We start from the raw sequence: 19,201 nt of genomic DNA, 5'->3' as shown, positions 1-19,201 counted from the left end.
TGCCTTACACCAACCCAAAGCCAGGCCAAGGAGGGACCGAGGGAAGCTCTGAGGTTTCACTTTCCTGAGCCACTTCCTGGCACTAATGGTGACAGCCAGGAGCCTGCCAAGATGGGCAGAGGCATCATCCAACAACCAAGGCCACAGAGGTTCAGGGGTCAGGCACGGGAGAAGCCCCCAGCCAGGCCCAGGTAACATCAACCAAACATTTGACAGAAATTCCATTCTGAAACTATAAACACTTGAGCAGGAACCTGGACAAGGAGATACCTGTAGGCACAGCCCCTACACTCAATCACCTGGGCTCCTTCCCATCTCATGAGGTCACATGAGCCAAAGTCCCTCACTCCCCCACCAACCAGATGCCTTCAAACCAGATGCCATTTTAGGAAGAGAAACAGTCAGAGCGTGGAGGCAATCTGAGAATCAAACCATTTTTATCCTAGAAAGACTGAGTATTCCTCGAAGGCTTTGTTGAAATGATCAAATCAGACATTCACTCAAACCAGATTACACATTTCATCTTTTCTTTCCACTGGGGGTGGGGGTGGGGGGATCATGAATTAAACTAAAACAGCCATGAGCGAAATATAGAAATTCCATTTTCTTTTCGTATCCAAGCTGCCGTGGGAGTCAGAGTTTTCAAAGCCATCACACAGGCATGCCCTTTCTTGGGAGGCCAACAGCTCTGGATTAATTTCAGAATTTGTAAAATACACCAGATAACGATGAGAACAGAAATTCTTCCCCTGAACTACAGAGGAGTGAGTTACCCAGTGATGTGTTGCTGATTTATGCTGCCAGCTATGTATATTAAATTTTAAAACTCCAATTGATTTCATTTCCAGTCACTAAATACCCAGGCAGCCAGCTGCATTAATTAGAATTGACACGGGGGTTAATAATTTCACCCTCCGACTTCCACCTCTTCAAAATCGGATGCCTGGATCTTCGTGCTGATAAGGTGAGGGGTGGGGTGCAGGGAGCGCAGGAGTGGATCAGAATGCAGGGGCCTGATGAATCATCCAAGAGATGAATTTTTCACCACCACCTCCCCTGGAAGCTGAGCAGGACACGTTATCATGTTGGCAGCCGGCAGCAGGTGGACCGGACTGATACAGCCAGGCAAGGTGGAAATCAATGAAGCTCAGTCACGTGCACAGAGGGGCCCCCCTCTCTCTCTCTCTCTCTCAGCACCCTGTGACCTCATGACATTGGCTTTAGCCTGGGAAAGAGCCAATAACCTCTCCTCCTTTAGAAGCCCAGATAGAACAAAGCCCCAGCCCCAGCTCACAGCTACCCCAGGATGGAGTGAGTAGCTTCGCCAAGGGGCAGAGGGAAAAGCGAGCTTGGGCACCAACTACCAGAGGCCCTGCTGACTTCAGATGGTTAATGGACAGATGGATCGGTGACTTACTAAATTCCTAGGAAAAGAAAAACATCAGATCCCTTATCAGAGAGCACCGGGTATGCCGGGCTCTGGCCATAAGCTGTCACACAGAACATACGGGGTTAACTGCAGGATTGTTTTTTTTTTCAGTTCCTCTGAGTGTGCAGGCAGAGCTGTGTTTGGGAAGGGGTTTGAAAACATCTCCTTCCCCCCATCGGCCTCCTGGTGCTGTTGAATCCACTTCCAGATCTTCCTTTTTGGATTAAGTACCAAACATACACTGCGATTTCATTCTGAAACCATAAATACTTTGCAGACGCCTACCTGGATCTGGATATAAAAGCTACTTACTGCTTCTGGGGACAGTGACAGGGCAGCTCATGAGAAGGCTCTGACTTAGCCCAAGTCCTAAGTGTTCACAGTCTTAAAAACACCCCCAGGATATGTTTTTTTTTCCCCCTGTGAAACAACGCTGTAAATGATGAGCAGAATCCCAAATACACATCCAAGTAGTGTCCATAGCATTGAGGAGGCATCTGTGAGAATGGAGAAGTTTCACCTGATCATGAAAACAACTGTGATGGGATCTCAATTCAGCCTCTTTCTACCTGCACTACCCTGGCTAAGTCATTTCTGAGTCTTAAAATAAGAACTGTATCAATGTGCAGTAGACCTGCTTCCATTCAATGAACCATGTGTCAAGATATGCTGAGGACCAATGCCCAAAGGGTGTCTTTCCCCAGACTCTGGGGTCCCGCAGCCCTGGCTCTCCCTTGCTGGGTGCCCTCGAGCAAGTTTCTCCACCTTAAAATTCAATAACAGTGACAGACAGGCTCACCCAGGCAGGCTCTGGAGTCAGACAAATTTTGGATAAATTCCAACTGTTTCATTTATTAGGTATCAACTTTGAGTAAGTTATTGTCCTTTCCTTATCTGTAAAATTAAAAAGGCATCATGATAGCAGTTTTATAAGGCTGCTGTGAATATTAAATGAGAACATGTATGCAAATCCTTCCGCACACTGCCCGGAAGGGCGGACTCCATTCAGGTAGTTATTTTGTTGTTTTTTATGGTGAAAAGAATGGTTCACTGGCACCAAGAACAATATTTAGTAGGTGCTAAATAATTGTCACTTTTCTTTCATCAGCACTAAATCTTCAATGAGCAGGGAACATAGACCCTTAAAGAGAGAATTAAAATAAAATGTGGTAAGGGCAAGTATATGTGTAATAAAGTGCTCTGGGACACAAGGAAGGGGTGGTCCTATCTGAGAGAGACATGGAGGCTTCGAGAAGGAGGTGACATTGAGCTCAGGGAGTGTCTGACCAGGGTCAGAGACTTGGAGGTCATTCAGACAAAGGAAGAATTTGAGCAAAGGCTTGGAGCTTGAGTTGCATTCAACATGTATGGGGAATAATGAAAAATTGGACATAATTAGAACCCAAGGCAAAGGGTGAAAGATTAGAGGAGAAATCACTATTAGAAGATAAGCTTTAAAAGTAGAAATAGATTGGCGCCAAATTGTAGCGTGCTTCATACAGCACGCTAAAAATTTGGGCTTCGCCTTTGAGCTAGCATTTCTCAAAATACAGCCCATGAGTTGTTGATGTCGGGGCCAAGGGAAAACTGCCTCTCCACCCTCTGAAGGTTTCTGAAAAACATCTGACAAAAAGCAGATTCACAGGAGAAAGGACAGACAAAATTTAATAACGTGCACACATGTGCATGGGAGTTATACAGAATCTGAACTCAAAGGGGCCAGATGGTTGATGCTTAAATACCGTCTTCACAGGGGTGAGAGGTTCAGACCTGGGAGGTGGGAGGCAGATGTCAGAGGAAGATGAAGGCCAAAGCTACACAGAACAAAGCTTGTCTCGTTATGCAGATAAAGCCTTCCAGGTGTTAGGTAGACAGCAAGGGACCTCTGGCCCCTCCTGGGGACAAAGGTGCATGCCCCCGAGCAATTGCTACATCTGGGGGAGGAGGGAACACCTACGGATCAGCCAATCAGAACTTAGCGTGCCAAGTGCAAAGGAATGCAGAGCCTTCTTGCCAAGTGGCACAGGTATAGAGAGTCTGGAAGGTGACCTAGGACAACCTAAGGCTAATTATCAGGTCATTAGCTTAAATCTACATTGTGATTCTCCCCTGCAAATGAGCTTAGAGAGAGGCTCATGGGAGTTCCACATGTGCAGTAAGACTCAGGCTATGTAACTCCCAACTGTCCATCAAGGTGGTTGGAGGGTGACATCTAAACCACAAAGAGGGCCCAATCCAGACACTATGAAAGAAGACCCCAGACCATGACCAAGGCCATTTCGTTACAACAAGGGGTCCATTTGTCATCTGTGGTGAATGTATCTTGTTCTTGCTCTGTAAACCTGTATCTTGCTATTGCTCTATAATCCTACCTCTCTCTCCTCCATAAACCTCATTTCATGCTTACCTTGCTTTTGGTGTGACTGGTCATTCTTCTGCCAGGAGCCCACCAAGAACCAACATTTCAGACTGCTGACCCGACACAGGTAACCTCAGAAGTATAGACGGAGAGTCTGTCTGGGCGTGAGACAACGCCCAGTCTCTTCTCTTTGGTGATCTTTCCTGGTTATTTGATGAGATCCCTAGCAGGGGGGCAGAGAGGGTTAAGACAATTGCATTTCCTTGGGAAAGAAGCTTGTTGGTCACATAAGGAAATTCCAGAGAGAACCCTTTCCTCCCTGAGCTTGGTAGGGAACAAGCACGAGGTCAGAGGGACCTTAATTTTTAGGCAGCTTCCAAGGCCTCTCAGTATGTCTTCTTTGGGGTATTGCTTTCTGAGCCCCCAAATCTACATTAGAATAACCTAGTATGTGTTAGAAAAGGAGATTTACTGAAGCATAATCTCCGGGAGGGACGCCCAGGGATCAATCTACTTATTTCACAAGTCCCCCAAATAAGCCTGATGTACAGGAAAGTTTGAAGGCCATAAATGTAGACAAGGGGCCCCCTGGGAAGGGTTGAAGGCCGGTGAAGGTTACAGTCAAACACTGTGATTTATAAATGAGATTGACAGCTGTGTGGAGGATGATGGAGAGGGCAGGGACTAAAGCAGGGGTCCTCAAACTTTTTAAACAGGGGGCCAGTTCACTGTCCCTCAGACCATTGGAGAGTGAGCACTGTGGGCCCAGGACAAGTCGGCTGCTAAGCAGGACAGGCAGCGCCCGGATAAATGCGCTAGGCAGCCCGCAAGTGGCCCGAGGGCCATAGTTTGACGATGCCTAGACTAAAAGCAGGAAGACACGGCAAAAAGCAGGAAGACACGGCAGGGTGATGCAGACCTGAACTAAACTACTGCAGGGGTGCTGAGTGCTACAAGGCAGGCTGAAATAGGGGCACTCCCATCAGAAGGAGGTAGTGAGCTAAGGTCACCAGAGTCAGGTCAAAATAGCAGGGATATGTGGGTTGCAAGAAACATTGTGGAAATTTGAAGTCCTCTCTGGAGGCACTGGGAGAGTGAATGAGGGTAGTTAGACATTCACCAAGCATAAGCCGTCTGTGGATAGATTTGCAAAAGCAGTTAAGAAATCTTCTTAGAATCATTGTTTTCTGGGAAACTGTATGTGGACAGGTGACAGATATCACCTTCTTTTGAGAGATGGAAGCTGCCAACAGTTGTGACAGTGTTCTGCTTCCTTTATTTGGCCTATGGAGAATCCACTAGAAATCCCACCAGCAGGCCTGTCAGACTAAACAGCAGAGGAGAATCAATGTGCCCCTCACTTTATGAACAAGAAAAAAAGTAAGAGAAGAGAGTGGCCATAAAGCAGAAAAAGCCTCACTTTACCCAAGACTATAATAAGCCCCAGGAATAGCCAGGCATGTCTACAGAAAGAAATAATAAAGAAAAATAAACAATCTCTTCCTAAGGTGAGGCAGGCTAGAGCCAAAGCTAGCCAGGGCAGAGCAAAGGGATGAGGCAGCTCTTTCCTGATGTTTCTTCCATTCTTCTTGAATTCTCCTTACCACTTTTTCCAGCCGCCCAGCCTTGCGCATGGATTCCATTAGAATATGAATGAGAAGCCCTTTGGGAGAATTTTATGCTGCCATGGCAACAGTCACCATGGCAACTGTTAATTAATTGGATGATGATGAAGTGGAGGAAGAAAAAAAGCCAACCAGAACAGATACAACTCTAGAGGAAGTCATGGTGCGTAGTAATTATATGAATTTCATTCAGCAAAGGCACGCAGCAGGTCAGAAATGCAAATCTCTCCCCCGCAGCCACCACCTCCAAGCTGCTTGGGAGAGGGCTGCTCTCGGATCAGACAAATGTGAATGAGTGGCTCAGGCCTTGTGGCTTCACAGACACACATATGGCCGCCCCAACGTAGGCAGATTCTCCAGGGAGATAAAACTTCATCCTATTATGGGGGGAGAGGAGCTGGATGATTCTACTGAGAGCGGCCGCAGCCTTCATGCCCCTGTTACAGCAAATGGTACCAACCAGGCAAACGCAGTGAGATCCTGCAGAACTGTTCAAACAGGAGGCGTCCTCTGATCCAAGGCAGGGGAGGTTGGTTTGTCACCACTGACTTGAGATGACACAGTGCCTCCCACACACATGGCTGGCTCACAGTTCAAAAAGAACCCCAGTCGGGGAGGTGGGGAGAGGAGGATGGAAATAGGGCAGGTCCCAATCGAAGCCCTCAATTGTCAGTTTCCTGGTAAGAAAGCAAAGCAGGAAGGGAGGTAAGCCCATTGCTGAGATATTTTTCTACAGTATTGTCCTCCCACCCTAGCCTATATCAAATCCCTTTCCTCATTTATCCAAGTTATAATATATTCAGACCCTGGGGAACCAGGGATTTGATTTCTTGAATGTTCTTTGGGAGAGGAAGTCATCAGAGAATGTTTAGCATGGTTAAGAAGCTATCCCACCACACCCTTCCTTCCTGGCTCCAGCCAAGAAATCTTGGCAAAAAGTGCCCTAAGGCAATGGCTTTCCTTCCTGCAGAGAGCTCAGATCCCAACTCTGCTGGGTTTTCCACGATCCTTCTCTTACAAACCTTGTATTTGAAAATGTTTGGAGTGTTTGAAGATGAGGTTCTGAAAGCAACTCCTAAAGCTGCACATTCAGCCGCCCTCTGGGGTAGGTGGACGGTGGAATGCCACCTCATGGAGCAACGTCACTTTCTTGTCTAGACAATAACCTGAAAAATCCATGGCTTTTCCCCACTCATGTAAGTGCTCATGATTGTTTAATTAATATTATTGCCATTATTATCCAAAAGCATCTCATCAAATAGAAGCACTGGGCAAGGTGCCACCCAAACATGTACCTTCCAAAATTTTACAATCTGAGAATAAAATGACCTAATTAACACTTTTCTATTCATAAAGTGGTTTCAAGAGGAAAAAAAAAGAAGAAGAAGAAGTGGATACCTAACCTATCTAAGCTCCCCTCCTGGAGAGACTTACACTAATTCTAAGCCACCAAAGTGAATTCAAATTCCCCTTCTGGGTATCAGCAACCCCATCACACTCTGCACGAAAGCTAATATGTTCAGTATGAACCTAGAACAAAGCACACATCTGGTCACCTTTTCATTTACTCAGCCAGCCATTCCAAGAGAGTCAATTTCCCTTTTCTTTTTCCTGATAGCCAATGACTGTTTTTGCTGATAGAACCGAAGACAGAGTAGAGGAAGAGAAAAGAAGAAAGGCTCCCATGAATCAATGATCTGTTTCCAATAATAACACATGCCATCTGGTCTGACTTTCCTGCCTTCCTGACAAATACCCAAAGCACCTACGAAATGGAGCACGAAGAGCGGATTCCGATGTGATAATACGCGTAATCTACAGAATGTGTTACTTAAATGATTGACTGAAAAAGCCATTTTGCTCCATGATAAAGGAAACCATAAATGCTCCCCTTGACCTCTGGAATATTTTAAATTACCGTGAAGATTACCTCACTCTTGTTTGAGAAATCATTAAGGGTTCACCAGACAATTTGCAGAATGTCAGGGTTTCTAAGTGGTAATAAAATCTCGGGTAGCTTCAGGGGAGGGGTGGAATTGGAATGCAAGTGAGCATGGCTGCAGGTGCCCGGCTGCATCGGCTAGAAAACCATTTCGCAAAATACTCAGAGCCCAACAATCATACCCTCCAGGTTCTCGGGGTACGAGGTTTTATTTCCCTTAAAACCGAAGCCATTTATGCAGGATGTGTTCAAAAGAGGCCACCCTTGCAGAACCTTTCCTTTTATTAATACCACTGTGATTCATTCAACTCGAGCCACTTTGGCAGAAAGCGGCAAAGTGGCCCTATTAGTTCGTCATGATGCATGGTGTGGTTTAAGCGTTCACACCAGCTCATTGCATCCTCAGGCCAGTAAATTTATAGCAGGTCAGAGGGAAAACTGATTTCTTTCACTTCTTTCTGGTCAAGTGCAGACATCCAGAGATACCAGGAAGAGAAAAAAAATGTGGGCCGATGGGTTTTACTTTGTTCTGCTTTGTTTTTCATTTTAGGACTCCTGTAACATTTATTGTAGCACATGGCCAAAAAAAATCAGGACCTTATTCCACATAAAATATAGCCCACTAAAGCAATATATACCCATTCAATGTTTTTTAGTGCCTCGCCCTGGATGAATCAGAAGGCCCAGGTTCAAATCCTGGCCCCACCACGCCCTCCACTCTCATACAAGGCACTTAACCTAGGGAAGCCTCAGTTTCCATACTTCTAAAGTAGGTACAATACTTAGATGTCTTACTCGGTATTTAGAAATGAGGTCATATATCCATGTGTATATTTATACACGTATATATATATACACACACACCCATATGTGTGTATATGCATTTTCCACTTTAGTAGACAGTGCCAAACAATTTTCCAAAGTGGTTTCCAAATTACTAGTGGTTCTACATCTTCATCAACCCTTGGTATTTGGGGTCTGTTTCATGTTAGCCATTCCCAGTGTATATGTACAAGTACTTCATTATGGTTTCAATTGACATTTCCCTGAAGACTGTACATTGAACAGATTTTCGTGTTTATTGGTCTTTCTTTTAGATAAGTTCCTTTGTGAAATTACTATTCAGGTATTTTGCCCATTTTTCTATTGTGTTTCTTTTTCTTATTGATTTGTAAGAACTCTTTATATATTCTGGATATGAGTTCTCTGTGGAATTACATATATGTATGGCAAATCTCTTCCCATTCTCTTCGGCTATCTTTTCACTCTTTTGATGATGTCTTTTGATGAATAAAAATTTAAAATCTTAATATAGTCCAATTTTTTTTCCTTCATCCATTCCTTTTCCTTTCTAGGTCCTGCTCGTATTGTTGCTGTTGTTATTAATAGAGACAGGGTCTTGCACTTGTTCTGCGGCCCAGGCTGAAATACAATGGAGCAATCATGGCTCTCTGTACCTGGAACTCCTGAGCTCAAGAGATCCTCCCACCTCAGCCTCCCGAGTAGCTAGGACTACAGGCGCGCACCACCATGACCAGCTAATTTCTTTTTTTTTTTTTTTTTTTTAGAGATGGGGGTCTTGTTATGTTGCCCAGGCTGGTCTACCTCCTAGGCTCAAGGTGATCCTCCCACCTTGGCCTCCCAAATTGCTGGGATTACAGATGTGAGTCAGTGTGCCCAGTCAGGTCCTGCTTTAAAAAAAAAAAAAATCTTTGCCTACTCCAGTGTCATAAAATGATCACCCATATTCATTTACCTTTCACATTCCTTTCATATTCATTTACCTTTCACAATTACATCTGAAATCCATCTGGAATCGATTTGTGCTATTATTCAGGTTTGAATCCCTGGTACCTAATATAGCACCTGAAATTCAGTCAATCCTTAATCGATATTGTCAGCATTAATTAACAAGAAAGCATTTGGGAAATGTGACAAGGAAAAGCAAGATTTGGCTCAGGACTGTGTGGCATCACAAATCTTATGGGTTTCTTTACCTTCAAGTCACTGCCCAAGTGCTGCATAGTTAACTTCTAACATATCCTCATTCGATCCTTAATCTTCAACCAGAAGCCAAAAATAGAATCTCTCTGTGACCATTATAATTAAAGGAGGAGCATCTTGGGCAAACTAGAGCCACTTCACATTCCAACATGCATTTCTGGGGACTAAAAAGCTTCTTAAAATCTAAAAGCATCTTCAACCACAAAAACAGACTGCGTGGAAATGCTACTTCGAACCTTTTTTTAAATAAGCCATTTTTATCAAAACAAAGATGATAAAGTGCCATAAATAGAAAGCTAACTGCTTCTCACTCTCTGGAGGTCCCTTTTAAGAAATGTCAGGAAAGACACACGATCATCTCGCAAGCTAGAAAAGAAATCCATCAGTCACTGTGGGCTGGACCAGCTTGTACTAAATTAACACACCATATTTCTCTCTCTGCGTGTCCAAAATGCTTCCATAGATTATTTCTCTCTGAAACAGAAAGATATTGAAACACAATATAAAAGATGACAAGATAACAAAAGGGGTGTGATACAATCTTAGGCTTGATCAGAAGGAAATGGAAAAACCACGTTCAGAGCTCATGAAAAAAGATGCTAATGTCAGATCCACAGCAGAGAAAATTATTTTCTCGGTGGCAAGAGGGATGGCTGGGAAACCATTGAGTTCTTGGTCAAAGACGGTGGCCCAAGAAATAGAAGAAAAGGCAATGGCTGAATGCATGGTTTGAAAAGAGTCTGAACTCCACACTGATTCTATGCACAAAATAAAGGACACAGGTGAACATCTCTGATGGCTCCCTGGCTTGTGGCTGTGGGACAAGGATAGCACTGGATGGAGCTGAGGGGACACACATGGAACCAAGTCCAAGGAGCCAACCTAGAGATTGGGAGTCTTGTTTGAGAACTGAGGAAACCAAGGTCCACTGAAGAGAGTAAAAGACAAAAGACGGAACATCAGTATTGCCGGGCACTAACTGCTCTGCTACTGGAATCCCGGAGTGCCTGACAGGTGGCAGAGGGACCTGTATGACAAAAGAACACTGACTCATAGAGCCTGATAAATATTTATTGGGTACTTTCTGCAGGCAGATCTGTTAATGGGCTGAGCACTGTGATTCATCAAATTGCCTCGAACTTTTCAACAGTCAGAAGATCAGTATTCAAGTTCAAATTCTGCCCTTATTAGCCGGTAAGAACTTTGTCAAGTTCTTTCTTCCTTTAAGCTTCAGTTATCTCATCTATTAAAAAAAAAAAAAAAAAAAACAAGCATCTGAATTAAATGCCCAAACTCCCTAGAACCCTGCAACCCTAGGGTGCAATCTCTCAGGGCATTTACCTCCCAGTGGAACTCAAGTTCATCCGCTAACACCATCCATCTTTTTCCTGTCTGAGGTTTTATTTCCCTAATCAGATTTGGGTAAATTTTCAGCCTCTCTCTGTCTCTTCCTTCCAATCCAATAAAGCCTACATGGATTTGTTTTGTGTTTCATTTAATGTCATTATTCATCCTAACGGCCACTGCCTAACCATTTCCCTGCCTATAGCATAATGAGCTATTAAAGGGCTATACTGGCATGGTTTTCAAACTTGCATCCTCTTTTTTTTCCGAGATGGATTGACTCTAAACTGATTAAAATATCTCAACATCTCAAACACAATTTTTAAAATGCAACATATTTTCAAGAGTGCCTCCTGACTCTGCCATGCCCAGGAAGTTGCCAACTCTTACTGACTGCCAAGGAAGACAAATCAATAATCCTGACAGTGGTTTTCAAGTGAGTATGACAGTACCATCCTCTCCCATTGACTTATAGGGGATCTGTAAGACACCAGGGTTGATGTTTCAGATTTTTCCCAGGACAGGGTGGCAGCCTGGACCAGTCGTCTGAGTTAGCAGCTGGGAATCACTCACCATCTTCTCTTTGCTTCACACGTGCCTATCTCCTCCATAAAGAAATGTTCCTTTCCTCTTTCAAAGCCCTGCTGAAGTTCACCACCTCAGTGAAACCTGCGAAGCATCTCTCTAGCTGTTGACCCAGATTTCACCTCCTAACCTCCTCACCTAGAATTCTGGACCTCATGTTTCCAGCCTAAACGTTAGTGGACTTTTGTGCTAACCTTTCAGATGTCTCCCACCTAGACCAGGATCATGGTCCCAAAGCCCAGTTATGAGATAATCCAAACCCAATAGTCAGCATCACCACCCATTATGCCTGCTGACACTCAGATAGCCTTCTCACTCACATCTACTCCCAACTCTTGGATACATCCTATGAATGCCCATAGAACCAACCAAGGGATTTCTTTATCAACAAGACCAGCTTGAACTGATTATTGTGTTTTGATCAGAACTGGGACTGTCTGCAGAGCCTGACACCATCATGGGACCAGACAGAAATGGTCTCTGGTGGGTATCCTAGACACCCAGACCCCATTGACTGGAATGACCACCTGGCACAGCCTGGATCAAAGCACCCCCGTATGGAATTATGGGTGTCAGTTCTTTGTGTTCCATGCCTTTGAAATGGGTGTTTTTCTTGTCTTTTCCTGTTAAATTGTAAAACTCTTAAGCTAAAATCCATGTGCCTTCTCTTTCACTTCCCCAGTGGAATTAGCTCCTGCAATTTACCAAACATTGTTACCACGCTATCAAAATGCCAATCGGACAAAGGCTACCAAATCCTAGTGAGATTAACAGGTATCAGGGACCCACATCTCAAGACCCCAACCTAGATCCCAATCAAGATCACATCCGGGCCGGGCACGGTGGCTCACGCCTGTAATCCTAGCTCTCTGGGAGGCCGAGGCGGGCGGATTGCTCGAGGTCGGGAGTTCCAAACCAGCCTGAGCAAGAACGAGACCCCCGTCTCTACCATAAATAGAAAGAAACTAATTGGCCAACTAATATATATAGAAAATATTAGCCGGGCATGGTGGCACATGCCTGTAGTCCCAGCTACTTGGGAGGCTGAGACAGAAAGATCGCTTGAGCCCAGGAGTTTGAGGTTGCTGTGAGCTAGGCTGACGCCACGCACTCACTCTAGCCTGGACAACAAAGCGAGACTGTCTCAAAAAAAAAAAAAAAAAGATCACATCCGTTATCATCCACAGGGTGAAGCACCCTGCCTCCATCGCCCAGCCCCCGCTGCCCAGCTGTGGGAACGGAGCCCCCTGGGCTGACAGAGTGACCCTCTTGCCACAGCTACACAAGTCAGGCTGCTGACAAGACAGTGTCCAAGGCATGTGACTTTAGATCAGTGAGTCAACAGCTCTGTTTGGAGACAGGTCCCCCATATCTGATTAGAACCTCTTCTTTTTCCTCTGGCCTGGTATAAAATTAATTGGAATATTTCTGCCCTAAGAAAACAACATAGAAACAAAGCTTTTTGATCACCCTCTAGGTCTTGACTCCAGAAAACAAAACTTTGTCATTAGGCTTTATAAATATTCCCCACTTCAAGGTCACGTGATGTGACTCAAACTGTGAGTCTAGGGGATTTCCTCGTAACAGCTCAGCCAGGAAAATCAAAACTGAATTTTCTCTCCTTGGTAGCAGAATGTTCCTACCCAATAAATAATTGGTTATGGAAAACTGCATAGAGCATGATGTTCACAGTCCACTTTGGGGACTCAGCTCTCTATAAAGTGCTCAAGGAAGGCCACGTGCTCCATGCTCTGCAGTCCACGAATAGCAGTGGGTGCTCCAGGAGCTTGGACCAGAGTGGTCCTTGCCTTAAGGTACCCATAAGATTTCTAAACAAAGCAACAGGGAAGAGGCATTTCAGGCAAAGGAAAGAACGTGAACAGAAGGAAGTCAGTGCAATGGGTCTTTGGGAGTGGTGAGCAAATCCAGTTCATCTGGAGTACACAGTGTAGGGGGATCATGAAGGGAACTATGAATTCCTGGAGACTCTGTCCAACATGAATGGACAGTCATTTAACTTCTTCAGACAGTAATTATACAGCCCCACTGAGCATGGAAGAAACACGATTGTTGGCAAGGCTCCTTATGTTCTTCAGAAGCTACCTGATGAATACAGATCTTGAAACTGCCCTTTACAAATTAACAGAGGGGTGCAAGGTGAGAATCGTAGTAGGAGCCTAAACTCCGCAAAGGCATAGGCATAGTTAAAAATAATAATAATAACCAGCCATGGATCCCGATCCCCAGTTTGCTTTCCTATAATTGCTACTCAGGAGTCACGTAGCTGATGGTCATAAAGATTCTTAACTCTCTCCATAGATAACGTCACCCTTGTGAAACCTAAGGGTAGTTTTTGAGATTTCTTCCAGACAGACCTTGCTTTCCAGTGCATCAGGTGACCCTGCCCCAAGATCAATGGCCCATACCAAGGAACTGACTCAACTGGTCTTATGACCCCCACCAAGGAATTGACTCAGCACAGGAAGACAATTTCTACACCTCTGTGGTTCCACCCCAAACCCAGCCAATTAGCAGACACAAATGCCTAATCCTTTGCCCACCAAACTGTCTTTAAAAACCCTTTCTCCCAAATTCTCGGGGAGATGGATTTGAGAAATTCCTCTTGTCTCCTTACCTGGTGCTCTGCGATTTGAAGCTCTTTCTCAGCGGCAACTCCGGCTGTCTCAGTGTATTGGCTCTTATCTGTGCAGCAGGCAGTATAGCCCGGTTGGGCTGTAACAATCTCATGGTGGCAGCTTGTCCCTCTTTCTATAGACCACTGCATTGCCATCCTTTGATTATACGTCTCTCTTTCTTGCTAGACTGTGAGCACTGCATGAGGGCAGTGACTGTTTCTTGTGCATCTTTTAATCCTTAGCACTTGGTTCAGTGTCTAGAACACAGTGGTGCTCAGTAAATGCTAAAATAATCAATTAATAATGGAGTGAATGGATACAATCATGCATCCCTACTCTCATGGCCACTGGTCTTGTGCAAAAGGTGCTGGATGACGATTGCATTTCATACGTAGAGACATTGTATCTGGTGGCGAATGTGGTGGCCTGGAAGCAGCAGGAGAGCCAGAAATTGGCATAGCAGCGACCAACAGTGAAGGGCTCCTTTCTTTTTTTTGGGGGGGGGAGGGTTTCATGGGTCATTTTATTAAGTACAGTACCCAAACCAGGGCCACCACCAGCCGATATGACCTTTTGAACAAATTTGAAAAAGCTACCCCTTCCCCAAGTTAACAATTGCTAAATACAGCAGCTCTGTGCAATTATACAAGTAAATGATTCCCTATAAAATAATGAAAAATTTAAATAAGTAATCCTAATATTAAGAACTCAAAGTCACTTGGATCTAATAATTTCTTGTAAAATGTCTTTGTGGAAACAAAACTCTTTTTGATGGTTTTAATGCTTACTTACTTTACAGCTCATATTTTATAGAAATGATCCTTAGATTAGTAGACTTTTCTAAGTGACTTTGGGAGGGCTCCTTTCTGATATCCAGAACTTCTAGACACCAAAGCCATGAAATATGCAAGAGCCCAAGTAGAAGACTTCCTGCCAGAGAGTGGGTGAAGCACAGCTTATCGCTAGAGAGTGCCTCTCAATGACTTCGAAGAAAAACACTGGGTTTTGCAAATTACCATCACAGCTAAGCTAATTGATCATCTGGAATTTGTGGCTGGCTTGTTAGACTGTATCCAGGGAAGGGGGTGGGAGGACTAGTCGCAGGTTTGGCTCAGCTGCCTGTAATTTTAAGCGCTTAATGGGATGATAATTTGCCGTTCAGTATGTTCATTTTGAAAAGCTTCCCTCATTCAGAGGGGAAAATGAATAAAACCAAGGCTTTTCGCTCCAAATCTGTGTGGAAACATCAATATCCTTCCACCAAGGAAACAGGTGGTTAAGAAGACATGGAAACATGGAAGAGACCGCTAGCATCCCGCAAAAGAAAGAAATGCACGCATTGTGTGGTTGGTTGTGTTAACTCACTGCGAGAAGCTTCCTGTGACAAGAGCTAAACTTCTAGTCCTTCTACACTATCCATCCCAGTTCTTAACAGTCCACAGAAGATTTCACGGGGCTGCCCAGTGAAGAACAGACACAAATGAACGGAGTGCGTGTACGTGTGTGTGTTTTCCACGTCTGTGTGTGTCAAGTTATTGCGGCTGGCATTTCTAGACAAGAGCTTAGAGAAATGATAGGCTAGAACATTTCCCACTCAAATCAAATGCGAACAGTTTCTAATGACATCAGTTAAGTAATTGCTTCCTTGATACATCTCATGCCTTCACACAGCCTTTCTTTCTTGCATCTGAAATTCATTCTGAGGAAATCAGGTTGGTCTTTATATGCATTGTAAATTCCTCAAGGTAGATCACGTTTCTACGCTGCATATTTTACACACAAAGCCTAAGAAGTACATTGCATAAAAAGCCTAAAGATGCCAAAATATTAGCTTTTTGCAAGAGCTCGGGGCAAATGCATTCTAGGAGTCCACACAAAGAAGAAGGGAAAAATGACAAAACTGAGGAAATTATTCTGAGTAAGAGACCAAGACTTTTTTGTTTTAATTCTTCAACTCGTCAAACATTTAAAGAGTACCTATTAGGTACAATGAAAGATTTTTTTTAAAATCATTGTTATTATAAAAAACAATCCCTGCCACTCATTTAATTCTTTCATTGTTTGAATATTTATTTATCTCTTTTAGTGTCAGGCGCTGCTGCTATTAGCTAACAATTCAAGATGAATAAGATATTGGGCTCTGGAGATTTACATCCTGAAAACAGTGAATCATGATGAGATTACCTCTGCCCAGAGAAAAATAGGAGGAGATATGATGGAAAGTGGGACGTTAGCTGTATCCATAATGTTTCTTTATATAAAACCTAATCAAAAGAAGATTAACATGCATTAAATCTGGATGACAGGTACATAGATACTTGATATATTATTTTTCTGCTTTTTTTTTTGTATGTTGGTTTGACTAGTACAGAGTTAAACATTGTTTTGAAAACTGGGTCATGATAATGATGACGACTAAAAAAATGCATGAAGAGCAATGGTAGAAATATGCAGTGGTGTGGCAGTGCACAGCGGAGACATGTAATCCGGCCTTGGAAGAAGAGCAGGTCTTGAAGGCTCCTCTGGGAAGCCCAGAGCTGAAATACTCCGCCAGGAATCAGAGTCTTTGCCAAAAAACAAAATTCAGCTGGACCGGCCAGCAAAACAGACAGTCTGGGCAGAGAAGCAGGGCAAGACCCCGGTCTCAGTCTGTTCCTGCTACTATAATCAAATGCCTTCAACTGGGTGATTTATAAATAATAGGAATTTATTTTCTCACAGCTCTGGAAGCTGGAAGTCCAAGATCAAGGCGCCGGCAGGTAGACTCCGAGTCCGGTGAGGGCTGTTGTACAGGAACGGCATCTTCGGGGGTCCTCACGTAGGGGAAAGATACCAGGGGTGAATTCTGCCCACACACAACCAGAGGGCAAAGAAAAGGACAAATTCACTTCCCTCAAGCCCTTTTATAAGGGCGCTAATCCCATCCAAGAGGGCAAAGCCCTCGTGACCTAATCACCTCCCAAAGGCCCTGCCTCTTAATACCATTACCTGAGGGGCTAAATGCCAACATACAAATTTAGGGGGAAATACCAACATTCAAGCCACAGCAACCCCCAAGCAGGCAACCTTTCCCGATTCCCTGGGTGGCCTCTGCGAGCATCAATTAGTCCTCCTACCCTCTCCGGTAGACTTAATATGAGCCTGCCAGCCAACCCCCAACCCCACCGCCCCCTCAGCTCCTTCCCAAGCATGGAAGTAAAGGAATATCTTGGGTCCCTTCAAGGGGAGCTCTGGACACCTGGCCAGCCTTGAAAAGTGAAGGGACAACCTGAGGAGGGCAATGGCTCTCCAAGGGAGCCGGAGTCACGAGGAAACTAAAAGATGGCATCTTAACACATGTCCTTGAGTTGTTTCTCAGGAACCCCCACCAGATGGAAAATGCAGACAAGGGGAAACTGAGGAACTGAACTCTCACTGCTGTTTTTTGTTCTAACTTTCCCTCTAAGGGGCCTGTCGCACCCATTTTAATATTCCTTTCCAACTGATCCAAGACTCTGGGAATCCACCAATTCCCCCACGCCCACCTTGGGATATCCTGCCTTTTGGGGACAGGCCTGCCTGAAATGTACCTCTGCCTTTAAAAACCCGTGCTTGCAAGCCATCAGCGAATTCTGGGTTTGAGCAGTAGCTGCCTGTCCTCCTTGCATGGTGCCCTGCACAAAGCCTCTTTCCCCCCAATGCAACTCTTGGCTTCAGTGTTCTGATTTTGTAGCACCGAGATCCCAGTTCGGTTGGGTAACAGGCTTCCGGTCCAGCTGACTCTACTTCTGTTAAGTTTCTGGTTTCCAATTCCCTGCTGGAAGTCAGACTCTCTCTGAACACAGACCACTCACCTGGGCCTCCATGGATGGCCTCCTCCCCTATGAAGAGTCCCACTCCTGTCAGTACCTGGAATCTTCCTTCATCTAGATGTTTCTCATCCTCGTGTCTGAGAACCAAGAGCCATGACTCAGCAACTTGCCCATCAAAGATGGAATTTCACACTAGAGAACCCAGGGGCTTTCTCCACCCATCAGGTGTTTGGTTCTGTCAAGGAAAAATATAAAAATCTCAGGGCCTCCCCAAACTCCTTAGGCCAAAGGAAAGGTCAAGCCTAGAAGCCAAATTGTGCCACATGCTCTTCCAAATGAATAGCTGTTACTAGCCATTGTGCGTTAGCCAGATTCCCACGGGAAGGTACAAGGCCTCAGGCATCTACAAGGACTGCCCACACACACCATTCATAAAGAAATTCTTTGCTAGCCTCCTGTAAACAGGAAAGTGCAAATTATAACTTTAGATCTGTACCTAAGCCTAGCTCCTAAAACTAAAACCTGTTCAAATGCACACTGATAATGTTGGTTTCAAGCTCATATTCCCAGGTGCAGAACAGAGACAGAACAAGATCAATCATTTCTCCATCCACCCAGAGACATCTACATAATTGATTCTTCCTTTACTCCCTTTTACTTTCCAAACATTCACCTTATCTTATGTAAAATGTGGATTTACTGGGCATTAATAAAGTCTCATAAGAATGCAACCATTTTCCTTACTATCTACCTGCCCCTCTTCCTACATGACTTTTTGTCCTTTAAGGAAATGTGTGAATGCTGAAATATTAAACCTCCTGAAAGCCTTTCCAGAAAGACAGTCACAGATGTGTCTGTGGCTCTTGGTTTTCCTGGACACACCCTAAAGCTGGCTAAATAAACCTCAATTGATTGAGATGCTTGCCTCAGTCACTAATTTCGGTTACCAATATTAACAGCGTGGGCTGGGCCCCTACATAATATGGTCTCTGGACATTTTAACCTGAACTACCGAACTGTCTGGGGAGCCAGCTCTCAGTTCAGACCATATCTCCTTCTGCCTTGCTCTGTCCTTCTACAGTTGGGCTCTAAGATGGCCTGCAGACTAAGCCATAAAAAGAACACCCAGATCGTTAATAAATGCTCAAGCACCATGGACCAATGAGCCACTGTGAGCAAATACACCACAGGACAGTGTTTCTCAACCTTCCATTCTGGAGCCTGCTTGTAAATTAACCACAGCCTCTGCTCTGAATGGTAGGTCTTGGCCTTAACCCAGAATGGAGGAGGGCCACACACAAACCCACCCAACTGGGACAGAGTTCCAACTTCGAGGCTGCCATGCGGGAGGGAGGTGAACCACAAACCAACTGGTCAGCAACCCTAAGCCGATGGCTGCTTCAGGGCCAGTGGCAGGCCTTGATTCAGACAGTAACCAGAGCAAAGGGCATCTCAGGCAATACAACCAGAAGGATGCACACGAGCT

Source organism: Microcebus murinus, chromosome 24, assembly GCF_040939455.1.
Source record: "Microcebus murinus isolate Inina chromosome 24, M.murinus_Inina_mat1.0, whole genome shotgun sequence".
In the NCBI taxonomy this organism is placed as follows: Eukaryota; Metazoa; Chordata; class Mammalia; order Primates; family Cheirogaleidae; genus Microcebus; species Microcebus murinus.
The sequence above is the reverse complement of the archived record's forward strand: the minus strand, read 5'-3'. Positions refer to the sequence as shown.